The sequence below is a fragment of the Pseudopipra pipra genome, chromosome 2, assembly GCF_036250125.1.
Source record: "Pseudopipra pipra isolate bDixPip1 chromosome 2, bDixPip1.hap1, whole genome shotgun sequence".
NCBI lineage: Eukaryota > Metazoa > Chordata > Aves > Passeriformes > Pipridae > Pseudopipra > Pseudopipra pipra.
Window position 1 is genome coordinate 8037772 of NC_087550.1, and position 19753 is coordinate 8057524.

General features: G+C 46.4%; 1 protein-coding gene across 6 annotated transcripts in view; it reads right to left on the reverse strand.

The window, feature by feature from the left end:
* TIAM1 (TIAM Rac1 associated GEF 1) overlaps window positions 1–19753 on the reverse strand; it is a 163406-nt gene that overhangs the window by 80944 nt on the left and 62709 nt on the right. For 3 of the 6 annotated variants that reach the window (XM_064643900.1, XM_064643899.1, XM_064643901.1), the window contains one exon: window positions 1337–1515. The exons of the other annotated variants lie outside the window; for them this stretch is intronic. The gene's annotated coding sequence lies outside the window, so the exon portion shown is untranslated. The remainder of the gene's footprint in view (window positions 1–1336; window positions 1516–19753) is intronic. 6 annotated transcript variants of the gene reach the window in all.

Here is a 19753-nt window from a genome sequence, read left to right on the forward strand (position 1 = left end):
AGCAGGGAGACAGACACATCTCCTGGAAGAGGCACCAGCTCAGTGACTCAGTTGCTCACTGAAGGAGATTCAGATTTGTATCTGCAGCCCAAGTCAGACAAATGAGGGGTGGCAACTTGTTCCTTCAGGTCCTCAAAGAGGTGGCCTGACCATCCAGCTCTGGCTGTGCTGGGAAAGGGCTCTCTTTCCCAGAAAATCTGCTCCTTCCTGCTTCAGAGCAGGGGAAATGTCAAATATGTGCAAGTCTTCAAGGGGCTGGGAAAGTCATCTTGCAGCCAAGCTTGCACATCAAGAGGGGTACAGGGGTTTGAGATGTGTTTTTTGAAAACCCAACATTAGGCTGTCAGCAGGGAGAACACAAATTCTGCAGGAAAGCTTTGGGAAAAGCTGTGTTCCCTGCACCAGGTACCCTAGAAAAGCATACTGACCTCTGGCTGAACTGCTGAGGTTTTGCTGGATGAGTCTTACATGGTTACACATAAAGACTATCACATTCCAAATAACCACTGATGATGGCCCCCTCAAAGAACACAATTTTCTTTAAAAACAGTCATTTTGCCTTCTCTTCCCTTACCTCCGATATTAAATATTTCTTAAAATAATTACAAACACAAATAATTGAACACTCGTTTCAATTAAACCCAAGTTACTAACTATTACACTTGCAAAAGGCTGGACCACCAGGTTCCAGAAGAATTTATCTGAAATATATTAAATTTCCAACCAAATTTGAAGAACCTCACAAGACAACAGATTGCAAATTCAAAATTAGATTCTAGTGGGAGGCCCTGGTGACAAATCTGTATTTTTCTCCTGGAGCGGAGCTTGAAGGCTGTGAGAACCAGAACAATGATCAAATCCACAGCGGGCAAGGAGCCTACAGAAATAAACTTCTGCTAAAATCTGCCAGCCAACAACAAAGATTTTTTTACTGAACTCACCAGAACCACATAGAAAAATGTACAACACTAATAACCAAGTGTGAACACACACATTTTATTGTAATTAAAATGTGCTTTTTCAAGAGGGCAAGAGCGGGGCTGGAATTCCACAGAAAGCCTTTGAGTTTCTCGGAAACTCCAGCAGCATATTCCATTGTTTTCACATCAGAACCTTTTAAGCAGCCATTTCTTCTTTGTAAGTCGCTCTCACACATGTTAAAGCACGGGATGGACTCCAAAAAGGCCCTGCAGGCAAATCCAGTAAGAGGAGGAGAGAGGGAGGAAGGGATGTCACCAGGAGCTGCTCGATAGCCATTGTAACCACATTTTGCCCTCCCATGAACATCACACAGCACAGCAAACTCCTAAAGAAAAACACAGGGACACACATGTACCTTCCGAGGCAGTACCGGTATCCAGCGCAACCTTCCCCCAGAGAGCTGTGGCATTTAGAGGTACAGAATTGCAAATGACACCAAAATGAGCAGTTACTGGGACTGCAGAAGCTGTCAGCACCTGCCACTCAGCGACTCCATTACTCCCTCGTCAGAGTCTATGACTACATGCCAAAAACCTGGGGAGAAAGAGGGGAGAAAAACAAATCAGACAAAGGGTCAGCAGGGAGGGCTGTACAGGAGGATCTTCTGCCAGGGCCTGTCACCATCACTTACCTAAGAAACACTGGGCAGTACAGCACGAGAATGCTGTGCTCAAATTCCAGTGATGAAATCTGATGGTGGCAGAATAAATGAAAAACCCAGCCAGGCACCATCGGTCCCAACAACAGAACGTGGAGGACTCCTCTTCCCACAATCAAAATCCCCACAAGACACCAGTGTGCCCTTGCTGGGGATGGTCTGTCTCAGGCAGGGCTAGAAAACCTCAGGTACCAAAAACACACCTGGAGAGGCACCTTCCAATAAACCAGGACTGAACTGGCAGCAAAGGGGAGCCCAGGAGACTGGGGAGGAACTGGGAGGCCTCCCAGGAGATTTCTCTGTGCAGACTGTCTAATTTACAGAAAGGGCGGTTTTCCAAGCAGGGATTTCATTAACATTTTTCAAGGGCGAATCAGACAATCAGGGCAGAGCATTTACATGTGTTTTGTGTGTGGTGAAAGGATTGTTGGGTTAATTGCACTCACTAAGGCACGGATACAAGAGACCAGTCTGTGCTTATTTAGACCTAAGGACTGTCCTTACGACTTCTCTTAGGTTAGACACACGTGTGCACTCCTGTGGGTACCGAATTCCAGCCCTTTCTTGGCCTCATATCACTGCTGAGCTTCCTTGCAGGTGCTCCAGCTCCAGGTCCAGGCCTGGAGATACGAACTCACCAGAGGGCTGGTGAGTTCCATCTCACCATCTCAATCCATCTCCCATCAACTCCCCCTTCTCCCAGCCAAGCACCAGCAGCAAAACACCAACTCAACACTGCACACAGAGTGGTGAGAGTTATAAACTTCTCCTAAAGTCCCAAGGAACAAAAACCTTGGGAGAGATTACTGATGCCCTTCATGTCATTAGAGTTGCTTGGTGGGCAAAGGGGGATCCTCGCTCTTGGCTGGATTCTCAGAAGAGATGAGAGTCACTGGCACCTTTTTAAACTAAAAATATTCTCATTTTCTTTTTCCTCCTTCACATTCTCCTCTTTGCTCCCCACCTCCCTCTCTTCCCCCAAGCTGTTGGTTGAGATCTGAAAAGCAGTTCATGAATTGCTCAGGAGCTGGCAGAAATTAATAAAATGAAGCTCATTTATATTGAAATGGACTCATTACCATGCCAGCTGCCAATAATTTGCAGGAGGGGAATCTTGCTGACAAACAAGGTCCTACAGGCAAGAGGCTCCCCACCTGCATCCACCACATGGAGAGCAACCCTGCCATGAGCACTCCTCACCTCCAAAAGAAAAGGAATTGTGACCACCTTTGTTCAGATCCACCTGCTATTGCCCCAGAAAACTTGACCAAAAGAAGAACAAGACAGATTTTATCAGATTTTCCATCCTGAAGCAGCTTTTGAGGAGTTTGTTTTTATGCAAACTCTGGTCACTTCCCACACCACCTGTGCTCCTTCAGCAAAAATCCTTCTCTCCTTGCAGTCCTTTGTTAAAAAGTGGATGTTTACAGCTGGATGCTGCATTATCCAAATCCTTGCTCCCCTCCAGGTACACTTGAAGGGCTGGCAACACCCTCTGCCACAAGCAGATGAGCACCATGCACACACAGCTCCCCCAGAAGAGAAGGCTTTATCATTACCCATGGACCCTTTCCTGGAAAGTTTTGCTCCTATCAACTTTTATGACTCAGACAGTCTTTCCTGAATGAACACAGGTCATGCTTTTCAAGAAGAACATCAGTTTTTCATTTTCCTCTTTGTCCAATATGCACTGGATGGGTCCTTGTTCTGTTGCTTCCCAGTTCACTCCAACAGCCCAGGCTCTGCTGCAGCACAAATTCTGGAGCTCTGAAGCAGCCTCAGACAAGGCCTTCTCTCCAACAAAGTCTTGGCAAACAGGGATGGCTGTGCTCCTCCACCAGGAGGAAGGGCTGAAGCAAACACAGCCTCACAGATTTCTTCCCAGCACAGAGCCCTGGACACATTTGCTCTGCCAGAGGGCCTGGCTGAGGGAGAGGCTGACCAGTAACACACCAGGAACTGTTCTCAGGGGAGATGGACAGTTGGAAACACTCACAGGTGGAACAACAACTCATCTCATTATAAAAACAAACAATCAAATAAAGATTTGCTAACTTCCATGCTCAAGACAAAATATTCCATCTTAAACACACACCCGCACATCCATGGTGTGTTTGCCAACCTTACACACAGCAGTGCAAGCTCCTCATGTCCTTTGAAGGTCTGGAAGCAGCACAGCTGTATTTATTCCACAGCCACAAAACAGCGCCTTGGAAAACCAGGCCAAGGAGTTCCCACAGGGCTCATCGCCCAGCAACTGAAGTCAATCCCAGCCCAGGGAGCGCGGAGCAAACCACCAGGGATGGGTTAAATGCACAGTAAGGAAGCAGAATATATTAAAGGAGCACCTTGTTACTCACATCTGCTACCTGTGATTCCAGGGACAGCAAAAAGAGCCCTGACTGTCACGTGCTGGGGGCAGTTTGCAATGCCAAGAGGGCAGCAAAAAATCCAGCACACCTTTTGCTTGTGGAAATTCAACAAGAACATCAATAGATGAAAAATATGGAAGCTGTAGTTTTCTAAAAGCCTCTTTTTCAAAGCAGAGCCTTTCCTTTCCAGCAAGAAAAATTCAGTGTGCAGGTATATCCTCTTGCCCAGTGAACAGGAACAGCTGGTGGGAAGGACGACAGCTCACTTTCTAGTTTTACTTTTTCATTTTATGATGCATCATTTTTGTCAGATTCCAAATGCAACTACAGATGTGAGATCAGCTGGCCATTAAGCAAATTTTCATCCTGTAGTAACTCCACCATAACCCATCAGGATGCATATACAGAGACAGAAAACAGGAGTCATTCCATACAGAAGCTACTTACTATTCATCAGTGGCTCTGGGCTGTATTCCCCACCCACACTCCCAGTCCCACGCCACTGTAACTCCAGTGTTCGATCCCATCTCCTGAAATGGAGAGTCAGGCCCTTTATTTGTAACTGGAGGCCACATTTTGTTGGCCTTTATTACCTCTAGTTAATATGAATGGCTGCTGAAATCAATCTGTCCCATCACCTCCCCGAGACAAAGGTAAACGCTCCCAAGTGCTCCAGGGTTCTGGTGGCCTGACAGCTCTGGCTCTCCCCATCCTATACCCCTGGGCTGCCCTCCACAAAATAAAACCCACAGGAAATGGATCATGGAATATCCTGAGCTGGAAGGGACCCACAAGGACCATCCAGTCCAACTCCTGGCCCTGCCCAGGACACCCCAACAATCCCACCCTGTCCCTGAGGGCATTGTCCAAACGCTCCTTGAGCTCGGTCAGCCTTGGGGCCACTGAACCTATGTATGACACTGAGCTCCAAGACCAGCTTCAGTGGATTGCAGAAGCTGACTTTTAAACCAGTGAAAATAAATGACAAACATGCTCCTCTTCGTGTTTTCTTTCTACGCCATATAAAATGTCATTTTCGTCTGTGAGAAAAATCTGTTTTAAACCAACCACGGCTTATACTACCTGTTGAGGAGAATGGCTGCTCCTGAGACCAGAGTCTGATGACAATGACCATCCAGACAAGGCTGGGGGGACCATCTGCACACCCCCAAGAACTGGCCCACAGAGCTGGAATTGCAAAACCTCTTTGCAAGCGTCTCGCTAACACGCAACCTCCGTGTCTGTCACAGCCGGGAGAACAATGCTGGTGATTGCTCCAGATGAAGAGGAGGGGAAAGAAAAATAAACCCACATTCCCTTTGTGAAGAACTCCTAAAGGGAAGGTGTAGGAAGCCTTGCTCTCCTCCAACTGGAGCACCACCCCGGTGAGAATTTCTAAGGGAGGGAAGAAAAGGGAAAAGGAGAGGGAGGGAGGAAGGTTTGTCAAGAGACCTAAAACCTCCGTGTAGCCGAAAATCAACCATCCCCAAATCCCAGCTAAAAGAAAACCAGGAGCACTGACAGAGCAATGAGGGGCCTTGGTAATAAATTAATGGAAGAGCAGAGCAGTTAGCCCAAGGGAAAGCCCCCTCTCCAGGGTTTCTATATTTATACGAGGGGATGTGAATAATTGGCACTGTTGTGGGATTGTTTGTTTTTTAATCATTTTTACAAGTATCTGAGCATGTTTTAACTCTTTCTCCTTCCCTTGCCTTTCATTTTTAATGGTGGGAAAATCCCCCTTTCTTCCCTAAGGGAAATCTGCAAGGTTTTACACGTTTACAGCAAAGGGCAGAGAAGGGGAAGGATTCTAATTTCAGATCATCAGACATAAGCAAATCTATGGGAAGCCACGAGGGCAACTCCCTGGAGCCTGTGGGGCAGACAAAGCCCAGCCACGAGGGAGCTGCAGGGAAGAAGGAGCCCATTTGGCCTCCATGGAGGACAAGAAGGAGAGAGGTGGCTACAAAGACTGCATGTGCATTTATATGTTGCTTAAAAAAATAAAAATAGTTCCCCAAATGCAGCTGAAATAAAAAGTAAGGTGTGGTTTGTTTATTTACCTTTAGCTTCTACGTTATTGTTATTACACTTTGCTTCAAAAGGACTTTCTGGTTGTGCCAAAAGGAGCTGGAAAACTGCTGATACACAGCGAGGACAGCACTTGCCAAATGCACTAAAAGGAACTCAGGAACTCTACTGAGGAGGAACAAGAAAATGTTCAGACCAGGAGACGGAGCTCCAGATGGATCCATGAGAGCACTCACTGCACAGCCAAGGATGGGCAGCTGGAGGAGGGAGAAGCAGAGCAGGACATGGCTGACCCTGCATGCACAGAAGAACCACCCAGTACCACAGACTCCAGCAATTAAAACTGCAACCCTTGGCTTGAATGACCCAGGAGCTGCTGAGATGGGATGTGAAGGATTAAAACGTTGTGGAAAAAAACCTGAGGACAATAATTGGGGTAGGGGGAATTGGAGAGGAAATGTTTGGTGTATATCCTCATTTAAGCACTGAGGTAAGTAATCTGATTTTCAAGCAATGCCAAAGACCTCACACAGATCATTAAGATGGTGCCTGAGATATGAAGTATCTAATTTTAGATCCCCTGACTTAAGTGTTGGGGAGGAATTCCACTGGTCTACAGAAAAGGAAAAGCTGGTGTCAAATAAAACTCAGGCAAATACACAACCACAGCAGCTCTCACATTTGGGTCACACACTCTCTGAGGGAGCATGAGGAACCTCACTGAGTACCAAAGCAGTACAAAACACCTCAATTATTGCTACAGAATTAGTAGGAAGGACCTCAAAGCAACAACTTCCGTGCTGGGGCCACAAGGGAGGCATAATAAGGAAAAGTATTGAAGCAAAGGATGTCCTTTTAAGATTACAGCATACCTGGCAGAACTTTTGGCACAGTATCTCTCTCTGTGAGCTCTTGCTTTTAAGTCAGTACCTCCCATACTCAGCCTTCACTGAAATTGTTTGCCAGGCTGTGCTGGGCCAGGACAGAGAGACCAGCAGCTGCAGCACTGCAGGGCAGGGCTGGATTCCTGCCTGGCAGCCTGAGCAAGCCAGGGAGACTCCCCATAGCTCTGCCAAGTATGAATATAGAGCTCTCATCAACTGCAGGAAGGCCCAGCATGGCCATATCCCCAACTGAACGAGGACTCCAAGGAGGAAAGCCGTGTTTAGCCAGCAGAAAGCACGCACTGAACATCCTGCACTTCCCAAAAACAAGAGAGTTTACTGCCTCACGTGTCAGGGACACCATGGAGGGGTCGCTCTAGTGGGACATGGACAAGGGAGGATGCTTGGGACAGCTATTCACCCAGGCCCAATACCAGGACTAGCCACAGGGCTACCAGCCCCAGCTGCACCGAGTGCCTGCCGGGGAGGGTGGGAGAAACAAAAAGGAGCCTGAGGTGAAGGGGCAGCCAAGCTTCACGAAAACCAACATTGGGAATCTCAACTCCTGCTTATCCAGAGCCTGGGAGGACGCAGATGAGCCCAAATGGTGCTGTTTTCCCCTGGTGGGACGATATGAGCCACAGCAGAGCTGGTTCCTCAGCCCGGCATTACCACCATGTGACCCCATTTCCCCAGCACGCAGGAAAGAAGGAAACATTCATGTTTTCATTAATGCAAAGCTTGGTCTGGTCTGCACCAGCTTGGCTCTGCCAAAGTTAAATTAAGCATTCAGATTTTATCCTGCACGTCCTGACAGAACCCGATCACGACGTATCCACACCGAGGTTCAGCTCGTCTGGGCCGACCGGTTTCAGTCCCGACTCGTCCATCCCATCTCCTGATACGGCTCCTGCCCAGAGCTCTTCCCCTTGGGAGCAGCACACACCACCACAGCCACCCACTGGGTGTTGCTTCTTCAGGACAAAACCTACGAGGGATGGGAATTCCAGGAGAAGACGCCCTTGGGGCCTCAGGGATGAGCCCCCACCCCGGGAAGAGGCGGGCAGAGAGCAGAGCCCGACTGTGGAGAGGGAAAAAGGATGGATCAGCAAATGGTTTGGAGAGAAAAAGCCGGAATTACCAAGTCAGGCTGAGGCAGTGGTGATGGAAAGCTGACACCCATGAGCTCTGAACATGGCCTCCAAATAAAATGAAGGCTTTGCCTGCTCTTCCAGTGAAGGCAGAGGGGAGCAAGGCATGTGAATCACCACATCTGAGGCATCAGGAGCAAAATTCAGAGAGTTTGAAATGTGCCACTCGGCAGCAGTTTTCCCTCTGCATCCCAAAGCTGTGAGAGAAGCAGTGCAAGCAATCACAGGGATAGGGACAGGAATCTTTATATTAAAACCTGCAGATCAGGATCCTGCCTGGGACTGGAGAATAAGTGATCCCAGCAGTGACATAGCCATCTGGCCATTTTCCAGGGGAGGAAAGGGCAGGATACAGCTTCCCAGGAAACTACTAGTGGAGCTGAAGATGACAAAAAACTGGCACAGGAATTATGATCTGCATAAGGAAACTTTGCACAGAGGTTGTGCTGAAAGGAGAATTATATGGCTCAAGGGACCAAGGTTTTTAATGTTTTTAATGACGACACATAAAAATGAAATGTGCCAGTGACTTTGTGCTGATGACACAAAGCTGGAAAGAGTCACAGCACAGACCTTTTTTTCTCATATTGATCCCAGGGGACCACAAGCAGTGATAGAAGTCACAAGAAAAGCAAGACTTGCCCAGCAGGAAACAGGAGCGAATGATGCTGCAGAAGACGTTGACCTCATCTGAAATAACATGTGCAACCCTCATCACCCATGGCCAAGGTTAATACAGGCCAGACTACCTTCAGGAGAAGCAGAGATTTTCAGTCCAAGAGGAGTCGGGAACAACAAAGCTCTTGTCAAATGGGACACAAGCAGAGAGGCAGCTTTGTCAAGCCCAGTGGATCCAGCTGGCTTGTTCAGGAGGTGAACATTGCCCTGGATTCTATGAACTTACCAACTCAGTGACATCCATGGATCACAGCTGCACCCAGGGAGAGAGCTCATCTCTCCAAAACTCAAGCTGTTCCTGAGCAGTATGAAAAAAGCAATGAGTTGATGCTGCTGGACTAATCCTCCCCAGTCTGGCAGCGCAGTAGTTGGTTCAAGTTCTCCTCTGGCTTTGCAATCTGTGCTCAATAACAGGGAAATGTTGCTGGCACACAGAAGCTGCCTGTGATTAGTGCACAGCCAGCACTGCCAGGTGACCAGCTGAGGGGCTTGTACCTGTGAGCTCCCAACATCCTGCAGGTTCTGCCAAAAACAGCTTCAGTTTTATTCTGCTTCTGAAAATGACTCAAAAGGTATTGCCAGAGAAACAGCAAGGAGAGATGTTCCAAATCCTAGGAGGGAATTTTCCAGCACCAGGCTCTCACTTTCTTTTAGCGCCTCAATATTTGAAAAGCGTAAACAACTAATTACAACACAAACCGAGGACAACTGTTCCAGGAACATCTGATAATGCAGTAACTCAAAAAAAAGCCCCCTGTGAAGGTGCCTCCCACAGGAGAGGTCAAAAATGGAGATTTTAGGCTCACCAGACAGAGGACTTTGATCAGGACCTGCCTGGTTTGGAGGAGTGACATCCCTCTTGGGTGCAGGATGGAAAAGCAGCATGTGGGTGCACGTACATGTGCAGGGGTGAGGGTGGGGAAGCCACTGTTTCTCTGTTTTATTAGTCTATTTGGAAAATTACGTTTTCAGCAGGAAAAAATCAAGTTTTCAGCTGAAAACACTGAGTTTAAGTCAAATCTGTAGTTGCAGTGATGGCTCAGCACCTCAGATCCCACCATGTATCTGCCTCTGACAACACAGTGTCACTTCACTGAGGCCCTCTGCAGCTTATAACCAGCTCCAGAGCTTCTCAGCTGTCCCAAACTCCCAAACCACTTCTCAGTGAATAAACTATTCACCAGAAAAGGAAAACTGATTGCCCAGTTAGTGGAATGTCACCCAGTAGAGCAATTCATCAGAGGGAGCGCTACAGGTGCTGCCTGGCTGAAGCACAAACAGAGTGTTGATGGAAACCAGCTCTGGTTCAATGCCTCTTTTTTTGGAAAAGAAGGTCACCAATCAAACATTCTGCCTTAATATTTATAAGAATATTTTATATTATAAGAATTTTATATTACAAGCATATTTTCTTACTTGCAGCAGTTACAGCCGGGTATAGTCACATTAACGAAACGTTATGATTTAAAGTGGATTTTTTTTAGGCATTCTGAAGTATGCACCCGAAATGCAAACTTCTCATAAAACAACAGCTCTGCCTCCTCCAAATGCCAGGATGGTGAAATATCAGCCACACCATCAAACAAAGACACAGTAAATCTACGAAGCACTTGATATTTTCAGCAGCAGTAAGTGCCATTCCATCATTTGGTACATGGCCCAGAATAGCCCTGAAAGAAAATAACCAGTTTCCTCTTCACATTTAAAGAGTAGTAGATGATTTTTTAGTAGCTGAGAAAGCCACTGGTATTTTCTGTGGCATCATTCCCAGGCCAAATGAAAACAAACCTTGCAGTAGATGCTCACACGGTGTATTTGCAGACACACTGACCACAGTCACCTTGCCCAAGTGATTTATTCAACCCATTTCAGCTTTCAACAGCTCCTGAATTCACTTGAATAGCATCTGTCCCACAAACTGAGTGACCCACAAGCTGCAGGGATGCCCAGATTTTCCCAGTAATTTCCCAGCACTGTTTTTGTCCGTGTGCACACAGCCCCCACTATGTCACTGGTTGAAAGTAATTTTTACTCAAACAGGTGTTAAAAATAGCACCAGGGAGTCTGAATTTCAGTCCCCTTGAGAGACACATTTCCTCCCTCCCAAGCCAAAGCAACCAGAAGAGGTGACTCTCCTGTGCCTTCCACTCACTTCACCAGCAGCCACGTCTCCACACTGATCCTACAGACCCAGGCCAGGAGCAGTAATTTCATTTTTGTAGCAAGTGGATGTACCTCAGAGACAAGGAAGACACTGCTGCAATTTTCAAGGGAAGCCCTTTAAAGAGAGCAGCAAAGGACACCTTTACAACTGAGCTAAACAAGGACTGTGATTCTGCCCTGCACCTCTTTGCACCTCTTTTCAGAACACAGTAAGTAACCTTTGTGCCAGTTCAGAGGGTTTTACCATTGAAGTTTTCAGATCTCTAGTACAGAGTCTGCCCTACAGGTGCTCTGCAGACCTCTGGATGTTTTGCCATCAGAGACAGTCTTGCCATCTTAAAAACATCACCTTATCTCACATCACTGATGGGCTGCACATCCCTTCAAGTCACCCATGAGTGAAATCAAAATATTTCAAATGCAAATCGCTCCTTCACTTGTTTTCTTGAGGGTTTTTTTCCATCACTTTTCAGAGTTGGCATGCCTATGTTAAAGGGTTGACATACCTACAGAAAGAGTTGACACACCTACAAGAAAAGAGGAGGAGGAGGTAAAAAACCCCAATAATTCGCACTTTATAATTTACAGTTTTCAACCAACTCCTACAAAATCATTCTCAAGAAGTTATCCCCTTATTGAAGGAGGAAGGACAGCTCTGTGCAGTGCAGGATCTAAGCACAGCCTAAAAATTAAGGCCAGATCTACATTGCAAATATTTGCCAGCACAGCTATAGCCACTAGTTTGATGGAACATGACCTCTGACTGTACCTGCAGAGGCCACAGCAACAGTTACAGGAGCAAAACTGCAGCATGACTTATAGTAACACTTTTTTTTTTTTATTATTACCATAGAAAATGAAGCTTAAAATAAACTCTTACAGCAGAAGCACTGCAGAAACACAAACAGTCCCGGTTTCTGCGATCTTGCAGCCAAGGGCTTCCCTCTGTGAGGCTGCACCAAGAGTGGGCAGAAGCCTCAGGTCTGTGAGGGGAAGAAAAGGTGTCTCCCTCCCTGCACAGTGCTGACACCATCCTTTTCTTCAAAAGGAACCTGTCAAATGTTTGCATATCGGCCTCGCTCGGAACAAGCTGCCACATGAGCGATCCCGCCTGCAGAAATAACAGCTCCCCTGAACACCTTGCCCAAAAGCCACAGTGAAATCAGTGGAAAATTAATTCCACAGGCTTTGGATCAGGAGGAAGTAACAAGGTTTGAAGAGTCGCACACGGAACCCAAAAAGCTTAGCCCGGCATTCCTGAACCACAGTGGGAAATCCTTCCTTGCCTCACCCACAAAGCTTTCGCACACCAAAAAGGAAAAGGCTACAAGGAGCAGAGAACAGAAGGAAAAAAATAGCAGAGAAAAAAAGAGATGTTATTTCTATAGCTTCTCTACAAACCATTTCCTCAGCAGGCATTTCCAGCAGCTTCTCTTTGGCCCACAGGCCCCTCACCAGCCGGGCTGAGCCTCAGGCACAGGATCCATGAGCCCCTCTCTCAGGGCTGTCCCACCTGGGTTTGGCTGCAGGGAAGGCTCTTTCTCCTCCTCCTTCCTTCTCCCTGCTGTGGCCCAGGGGACCTGACATCTCCAGTGAGGAGAAGGAGGAGGAAGCAAAGGCAGTTCCCTGCTGCTGTCTCCCAGCACCACCCCAGCCCCACTCCAGGGCAGCAAATCTCCCCTTTCCCATTTGAAACAAAAAAAGTGTCCTTCGAAGGAAACACAATAAGTCTTGAAAACACCCTTTCTAGCAACTTACCTATAATTTTTTGAAACGTCTGAAACACCCAGCAGCTACATCCAGGCAAAGTACCCAAAAAAGCAACCAAACACTCTCGTTCCTCTGCAAAAAGTGTTCATTGCTCCAAACTTCAGAGAGCCAAAGGAAGGCAGCACAGGCTGGAGAAAAACCATCCCTCCTGGTGCCATTTGTAAGGCTGTAATTAGCTACCAGTATTTCTGTAACCTTATATAGTGTAGCAAACAGAAAGTCCTTTAACTGGGACATTTTTGTGGGATTTCTGTCAGTTTGATTTTCTGGAGGCTGATGTTTATAAAAGATACAAAAACTTGACAGGCTTCCTTTGTTCTCAGTGTTTCACACAGAATCACCAACTTTCAGGGTTCAATTCAGGTTTAATTATTAGATTAATAATTATGTAAACAGGCAGTAAATCCCTTTTAAAGACAATAAAAACATTTGCAGAGCTAAACCAAGCTAAACACAAGAGCGACGCTCCTCCAAGCATCACCCGAAATCCCACTGCACCAATTAATATTGGGATATTGTTTAGCCTGACCACTTACCAGCACAGCAGGTCACGAGGGAGGAGTAATTTAAACCAGCTGTGTCTGCAACGGCTTTGAAATGAAACAAATAAACTACGACAGCGATGGCTGGAAACACACTTTGAGGCCAGTTACTACCACCTCAATTCACCATGAGCTCTGCTTTACCCTGAGGATCCTGAGTGATCTCACTGGGCAGCAGGACAGGGGGAAGAAGGTGGCTCTAGGCACAGACCTCATTCCCTAGGATAGGGTGGTGGAGAGGGGAAAGGATCCCATGCACCCCCAGCCTGGCCATTTAGGGGTCAACAAGCACCGAGGTGAGAGGTGGGCACAGGGATGTGGAGACCAGAGGTGGAGGAGAAGAGGCCCCTCAACCCCCTCACCCCTCTCCATCTCCAAGCAGAGGACTGTGAACACAAGGAGCCAGGCACAGAGCTTTGGCACGTCCTACCTACGCCCAGCTGTGGGAAAGGAGGGAGGCACTCCATTATCACTTCTAGCACAGGTTTTAACATGCCTGAACATATTCTCTGCCTCTTAAAAAAAAAAAAAGCCCAAACAACCCATGAAAAGGAATGTATAATCACATTTGTGGGGCTCCTCTCTGCTCCAGCTTGCAGGCTCTGCCCCACCAAGTACTTTTCCCAGCGCAACGTGACTTGCGAAACATTTTACACAATGGGCACCTCCAACTTTCCAAGGGAAACAACTTCCCCGGCCCCACCGGCAGAACAGGCCTTTGCTGAGGGCTCCTGTTCCAACTAGGAAACATGCCCCAGTGGAATCTGGACATGGAGGTGGAATTAAAAGAAACAAGTGTTTGTTTACACGGGAGATGGCCAAAGGGGCATCCCAGGCTGCTGGGTGGTGGAAGCACACACACAACCTGCTGTGACCATCTTTAGAACCTGCTGAAATGCCTCAAAAACCCATCTAGATGGCTGTGCCCAACACTGCAGCACAGAGGTGGGCAAAAGCCTTCCCAGGAATGGTTGAGTTGTGGGCAGGCAGGAAAGCTGTGCCAATGCTCTGCTGGCTGAAACAAACTGTGAGGCACATAAGGAGATCTGGAATATCAGAATCATAGAATCCTGGAATTGGGCTGGAAGGGACCTTAAAGCTCATCCCCCTCCCATGGGCAGGGACACCTTCCACTATCCCAGGTTGCTCCAAGCCCCGTCTAGCCTGGCCTTGGATATTTCCAGGGATGGGGCAGTCACAGGGAGGGGAAAGGGATTGCACGTAATCTTCCTAATGAGCAAAAGCACTGGGAAAGCTCTGGGAAGGTTTAGTGTGAGGGTATGTACCTGCTCACAGGGGCTCAGCAGGGGTAATAAACTGCTCTTCTCACAAAGACACACGTAAGTACACAATTTTGGGGCACAGGGCCCACTTTGTGAGTTTATGCTCAATAGTTCCACTTCAATATTCCTCCTTAAGGCCTGACTTCCAACTGTGTTCTGAAAAGGAAACGAGTCCTAGACTTGTTTGAACAAGTGGGCAACACCTGCTCCACCACTTTTGGTTTTACTGTATTGTCTGGGGTTTGGGGGTTGTTCTTTAAAGCCCAACATAACAGGCTTAGGGGGGGAGAAAAAAAAAAAGGCCCATAACCAGTTTCAGGAATAAAAGAGAAAAAGGACTGCATTCATTCACTCCTTTGTTTTCAGGAAACTCACCCCGACATTTCTTTGTCAATACATCATGAAAAATGTGGAAAATGCAAACACAGGCGGGATGGTGCTTCAAAGGGAGAAGGTTCAGCCCTGCTTTGGCTCCCAGTTTCTCCTGACCCAACCTATATTCTGGGATATTCCTGTATCAGAGAGCCCGTTTTACTGGAACTTTTAGCAAGCAGGGAACAACACAGCAGCGTCCTGCTTGCCAAGTGTAATTTGTTTATGCAAGATTTCCAGAATTCGTCTTTTCCTCCACAGAAATCTGCTGAAAAACTCACAAGGAAGACATTGAAATGCCATAATGTGAGACCTGAGCAGAGCCTGACACTGCTGGAATGGAAATTGGCTCCCACCAGACCCCAGGGATGTTTTCATCCGAGCACTCACGTAACTGAAGTTCCGTCATTACTTCCGACATCACCCTGACAAGCAACTTTATTAAACGAGCCAAGATTTAAAAATTATGCAGAATTTCAGGCAGAATTAGCCCATAATTCAAGTGAGCAACTTGGAGCATGGATCAATGCAGGGCAAGGGTTGTCAGCACACCTATCAGCAATGGAGCCATCCCTGGGCTCATGTTTTTTTCCAGGGAACATTCAGATGAAGATTAATGGAGACAGGAGAACAGCTCCCAGTCTAACCTGCCAGCCAGGGACTTCAGACTAAACTGAATTATGAACTGGCAATCCCACAAGAACACTATCTGGACATTTCCCTTTAGCATATGCCACTTAAACACAATCTATCCACATGAAACAGAAGAGTCTTTTATCTGCCATAGGTGATTTTTCCCAATTAATTTATTAAGGGAGCTTGAGGGGAATATTCAGAATGCCACATGGTGTGAGCAGATAAATAACATGTCCCACTGTAGATGTTTTCCAACTTAGCCTGTATTTATCTCAAGCATTAAATAAAAACACTTGAGCAATGGTGAACATGGTTCTTAACAGCAATATAAATTCAAGAAACCCAAAATGCTGTTAATTTTGTTGATTCTTTTGCTGTGCCAAGTGTAACAGGCCGGTAAATTCCTACAGAGAAGATCTAATTCATGCATACCTCTGCTGGAATGATTTTTAGGGATGTACTCACCAGAAGATGATGCACAAGAGTACACAGAATGGGTTGGAATTTGCATACAGAGAAGAATAAAACAGAATTAATCCCATTTACTATCATAACAGCTAACTATAAATTCTAATTTAGCTGATGTGATACCAAACATTGACATCTTGGACTAGATTGACCATGAAGTTGTGATTGATGTCATGCAAACTAACTTGATCCTTCAGCAGTAGCTTAAAGACATTAATATGCTGTTAGTCAGACCAGCCTTAAAATGTTAAAATTCTACCAACATTTTCCCAATCCATTTAGGTGAAGAAACATGGACACAACAGCCATCCAGCTTTTTCAAGGTTACACTGCCTTTCATGAAAGAAACCAGGAGCAATTCCACATGCCAAGTCAGTAAATAAAACTAGATTTAGAAGAGTATTAATTCCATTTTTAATCAAGGAAAATGGAAGAAATAATTAAAAACTAATAATCATTATGGAAGCCCAGATGAAATATTTGTTGGGTTTAAATTAAAATGGTCTTGCAATGGACTAACAAAGAGTTGTATTTCGAGTATTTTTAACACTTTCTTACTAAAAACAGCACAGTGCAACGTGCACACTCCTCCCTGATGACAGCCCACAGAACATGGCTGTCTGTGAGAAACTGGAAGAACAAATGGTCATTTAGTCCAAAACTCCACTCAATTTTTATAGGAAACCACGACAACCCAGCCCAGGCATGTGGTTTGTATCCCTCACGCTCTCAGGGATCAAGCTCTTCATATACATTTATTCGTAATCCTTTGAGCACTATTACAGTGTCACAATGGAAATTAAATAACAGCTTGCAAGTGTAGCTATTGAGATAATCACACTCAGCCAGGGAAAAAACCAGCAAGCCCCAGCCCTCAAATCCCCAATTCCCAGTGAAACAGCCAATGCCAACAGGTAGCATTTCAGATCCCACTCTGCACTGCTGAATAAATTCCATGTTATACAATGCTGTCCCATGGGGAAGAGCCATTTTCTGTTATTAGTCTGATGGAATAACCTGCAGCACTTACATGGGGCGTGTTCGTGCTCCTGTTGTTCAACGAGATTTTCGGAGAACGCTCGGCTCAGATGTGGGGGGATGTTTTTCAAAGAAGGGCATGTGTATTTAATGCTGAGGACCCTTTTTTTTCCCCCTGAGTTTCTGAATTCTAGAGGATTCTGTTCAACTGCAAGCCAAGAATTTCAGCAGGCAGCACCCCGGCTGCCTGACAGCTTTATTAGTTTATTCAGTTGTGAAGCTTAAGCAAAAGCTGTATCTCACAGAGAAGGTACTAGATTAGGGCTCTGCTCTCCAACTTAATTTCACGGATTCACAGGCAAGTATCTGAAATCTCCCCTCATCTCAAATCTCCTTTTACAGACAGAGAAATTCCTTTCATATATCACTGAAATAGAGCCAGAATAAATTACAGGATCGCAGAACGGCCTGGGTTGGAAGGGGCCTTAAAGATCATCCATTTATTCAGGTGAGGTACTCAAGCAGGGGACATGGTGGTGACAAATATCTCCTTAGACAGCAGGGACTGAGCTCAACAAGGCATAATTTCATCAGAGCATCACAAACCACGACGTCACTTTGCTTCACGGAAAAGGCCTCTCTGAAAATGAAGTGAAAGGAATCACATGCACCTCCTTAAGAGACAGCCAGAATTCAGCTGATACACAGACTTGTGGGGCCCACTCAATTACTTGGAGATAATATTGCAATAAATTGTAGGTCAGGCATGGTGGAATATGAATCCCTGGCCCCCGGCACTCATCTCCTATGTTTAAAAAAAGAGAAGTTGGACAAAGATAATCCTCTTATTGCTCTGCCGATTTTACTAGCAGAGACTCCAAACATGAAATTTGGTCCAGCTTGAGCAATAAAAAATGATTTTCATTTCCCAGCCTCCCAAATCTCTGTCTCTCAGGAGCTCTCCGAGCTCCAGGAAAGGTAGGCTGGATCCAGCCCTGAGCACCCACCAGCCCTCCTGGCTTTTGAAAGCTCTTTGAGTGGGGAGCTGAGAAAGAGGTTGGAGAGGCCTCCACACAAATATATTAATTTCTGAGACCTCTGCAGAATTCTGTTAAAAAGCCTCATCAGTGTGGTGCTGTTTGGTGCAAGTGGGGTTGTGAAAAGCAGGAGCTGCCAGGAAGGTGTGAAGTTGCCGTCTCTCCCTTCTGTGCCCAACTCTGAGTAACACAGAGCCATGACTAACATCTCAGGGCAGATTGCAGCGAGGCAAGACATTTTATTGCCATTTAGGCAATGAATCAGTAGCTCTGGGAAGAATAAAAACCTCTACAAGTTGCTATCTTCACATATCCAAATACAGATTTCTTTTTTTAAAAGAGAGTTTGATAAAAGGATAATTTTATATACCTGTTGAAAGTGTGCTAATCCTTAATTCCTTCTCATCAGTATTACACACTGCTAAAATCCTGAATCACAGAGCCAGAGAATACCCTGAGGTGGAAGGAACCCCCAAGGATCATCCAGTCCAACTCCTGGCCCTGCACAGGACACCCCAACAATCCCACCATGTGCCTGAGGACAACCTGTCCTCTCTTGGATTTGTTCTCTCCATGAATAATCCAGGACCTAAGCAGGTTACAGAAAAGTCAGTGGAAGCAACAGGTAGGCAGAGGTTTCAAAAGTCTGACACTGTTCCCTTAAGTGACTCATTTTGGGGTTCAATGAGCAAAAAGTGCATTAAAATTTCACAGGATTCCTGTACAGAAATAGCTCTCCACAGCTGGCTGGCTTCAAGTGAGATGCACACTCTGATGAGCAGGTTCAAGATTGCTCTGAAAAAGCTGAGTATCTGCTGCTCATCTGCAATCTTGTGTAAGTGCCAGGTGAGCTGTGCTGCTCCTAAACCCGCTGTGCCATCTCAGGCAACATAGGCTGGGCAGCCACCTCAAACACAACCTGAAACCTTTTGGGATAAGCACCGCACAGCTGAAGCAGGCTCTGGTGACAAGCAGGATGTAGCCCCTCACCCCCAGGAAACCCTGGAGCTCAGACTAGGACCAACAGTGACTGTATTTACAGGGGGTGGCAGGTCTATGTCAGCTGGACCTCAGATTAACTCCAAAGGTAATTCCTAAGACTTCTTGTTCCTCTTGCAGACAACAGCTCTAGGCTAAAACAATCTCAGGTTAAATGCACTGGAAACGTGCAAACTTTGGGGGAAGGTTCAAATTGGGGGTAGGAGGAATTTCTTCACAGAAAGGGTGGTCAGGCATTGGAAGGAGCTGCCCAAGAAGGTGGTGGAGTCCCCATCCCTGGAGATGCCCAAGGAATGACTGGACGTGGCACTCAGTGCTCTGGGCTGGGTGATAAGGTGGGGATCAGTCACAGGTTGGACTTGATGGTCTTAGAGGTCTTTTCCAACCTCAGTGATTCTGTGAAACCCCATGATCCCAATCACAGCTTCAGGTACACCTTCCCTCCAATGCCTCTATTTCCAAAGAATCCAGTCCCCTTCTCTCAAAGATGCAGCTCCAGCAGCCCAAGCCCTGCAGACAGCTTTCCTCTCAAAGCCATGCTCCCAAAGAAGCCTTGATTTCTCTCCTTCTGTTTGCCCAGAAGCACAGACCAAAAGCTGACTGTGGTAGGCACCACAGTTTTCTCATGCTCCTGGACAGCCACGTCCTGCTTATTCCCTGCATTGCTTCATGTTCTTTGGAAATACAGGCTCCAGCTGTTGGAGCACCTATGTGGATGTGCAATTTTGCCCTTCTCTTGCCTCAACCTCC